At 36.9% G+C, this 2,395-nt stretch overlaps 1 non-coding gene across 1 annotated transcript; it reads left to right on the top strand.

Moving 5' to 3' along the window:
- Positions 1 to 410: 410 nt before the first annotated feature.
- On the top strand, positions 411 to 517 carry LOC148054146 (U6 spliceosomal RNA). Its single transcript, XR_015707645.1, has one exon. It is a non-coding gene; the product is annotated as a U6 spliceosomal RNA (small nuclear RNA).
- The last annotated feature ends 1,878 nt before the right edge of the window (positions 518 to 2,395 follow it).

The following is a 2,395-nucleotide window of genomic DNA, read 5'->3' as shown; positions in this document are numbered from 1 at the left end:
TCATGTTTCCTTGTCTTCAATTACTTATAGATGTATCAAACTTCTAATGCTTTCACCTGAAAATGCTAGGTGACTGACTCATCATGAGTTTCTTTGAAAGTTTCATTCAGAATGTTTTATTGCCAATCTGAAGACTGAAGCTTTAATAAATGTTTTGTTTTTCTCATCCTAAAATCATGCTTTGGGGGTTTTGGATATGTTCAGTAAAGAATTTTTTCCCAATTCTTATCAGCATTTCTTAAGACTATTTTTGGCGACTATACTGAGCTTGTCAAGACTTTTTCCTGATCAGTCTGCACTTGCACCAACCTTATTGAGTAATGAGAATGTTTCAGCCCTTTTCAGCTCCTGTGATCCAACTAGTAACTGATCATGCCTTGTGTCTTCATAAAGTGAAAGATGAGTGAAGGAATTTATTTAAGGAATATTTTTTACTAAAATTGGAATGATACAGAGAAGATTGGCATGGACCCTGTGCAAGGATGACACGCAAATTTGTGAAGTGTTCCATATTTTTTACTAAAATTGGAATGATACAGAGAAGAATTGTGCATGTGCTATCTCAGTAGAGCAGCCAAATATGCCCAGTTGAATCCTAAGCTTCATGGGTAAATCAAATATTTTCTTATAATGCTTACTTCCAGCTGCTCTGAGCCAAAGCAGGACTGGACAGTGGAACTGAAGAGAGAGCTGTAGTCATTAAGAGGTCTCAACAGGTTTTTGCTGCTATTTAGTATATTTGAAATTCACTGACAAAATGTGTGTTACTTCTTCCAAGCTGGTCCATGCAGAATGGCAACCTACTACTTCTGTTGTTTATTCTTCTCCATCACTTGCCACGAATATGTGATAGATCTGGAGATTTTCAACTCAGGTGATAATTAATGTGGGTGTTTGAGTTCATATGAAAAACTTTCTTTTTTTTTTAACTAGGAAATTTCACCAAAAAACTACATTAAAAGGACATTATTAGAATTGAATAGTCAAGTATTAAAATATATATTCAGGGCAGATCAGCTATGACATCCTGGACCTTGTTGTATACTATGTTGCATCCCATCCTATTTTGAAACGTGACCATGAAAAGACCTAGTCAGGTGCTCTCTAGCAACCAACCTGCTTAAACATAAAGTTCCCATGTGCAAGAAATTTTGCTTCTGAATATGCGCAAAAGTACTGCAGCCTTCTAAAAGATGAGGTTGAGCAGCAATTAATTGAATCCTGATTAATATCCAGAAATGAAGAGTTTCTCCATCTAAGTCTGCTGAGGGTCTCAAACAAGTAGGCATTTGTAGAGTATGCCTGGTCTGTGCTAGCAGGTTAAGTTGCCACAGAAAATTCATTCATGGTGGATAGCAGAGGAAGAGCAAGTATGGATGACAGCAGTGCCTCCTTTTACACAATAGCTTTGTCCATAGAGCAGCTGCTAAGGATGTGAGAGGGAATGATTGAATCTCCTGCCTTTGGAAATTTAAATCCTCTTCTCTCCTCACTATGGAAAAAGCTTTAGCCACCAAACTGTGAGCTAGAGGAAGCAGAAAACCTTTCCATTTTTCCTGTTCAGCATAGCCCACTGTCTAGAAAGGAAGTCAAGATTCAGTGAACTAGAGGAACTGTGTAACAGAGAGAACATGACTTGGTGACGTGCTGGGACAGTTACCTGAGAATGAATGTTAACAGTTCTTGTTTTCATTAGAAAGTCTGCCAATCACTATTTGGTGTACAAATAGTCTTATGCCACCACTACAAGTATATGTGTCAGACTGTCTAGTCCTCACAGAGGAAAAGCTTCAGCATGAACTCAACTGTTATTGGACATGAAAGAATCTACATAGGAGGGAGGTGTTACGGATGTCCCAGCTATGGAAAATGTTTCAGTCAGAATGCTCATCTTACTGGTTATCAGCAGAGTGGCTTTTCTCAAAGCTGTTGTTTACAAAAAAGAGTTGAGGAGGTTTTTTTGGTTTCTTAGTCAGCCATTTAAACAATTTATTTTCTTTATAAAGCTGCAGCAGGTACAGAAGTCAGCTTCATGTAAGAACTGTCTCTTGCACAAAAATCATGTTCTCTCCCTGTTGTTATTTCCCAAACTGAAGTAAAAAAGCAAACCTCTTTCATTAACAGAATGTACTTTCTGGTGTCTCTTAACTTGCATAGGAAATGTTTTACAGTGACAAGTTTCTTCTTAGCTATTATATTGAATTTCCTTTTTCTACATAGTGACATTTTAAAGCTATGTCCAGTCATAATTTATTTTGTTTATCTCTAGCCTGTCACTATGAATGTCATACTGTGCCTGCAATAGATAGAGGACATTGCTGGCAAATTTGCTTTTATTTAGTTAATATCTTATTTGGATAACATTCAGTAATAGACATGTTATGAGAAAATAAAA

This window comes from Nipponia nippon, unplaced genomic scaffold (assembly GCF_047370975.1).
Source record: "Nipponia nippon isolate SJK-2023a ecotype South Korea unplaced genomic scaffold, ASM4737097v1 scaffold_33, whole genome shotgun sequence".
Lineage (NCBI taxonomy): Eukaryota > Metazoa > Chordata > Aves > Pelecaniformes > Threskiornithidae > Nipponia > Nipponia nippon.
This window is presented reverse-complemented; position numbering and strand designations above follow the sequence as displayed.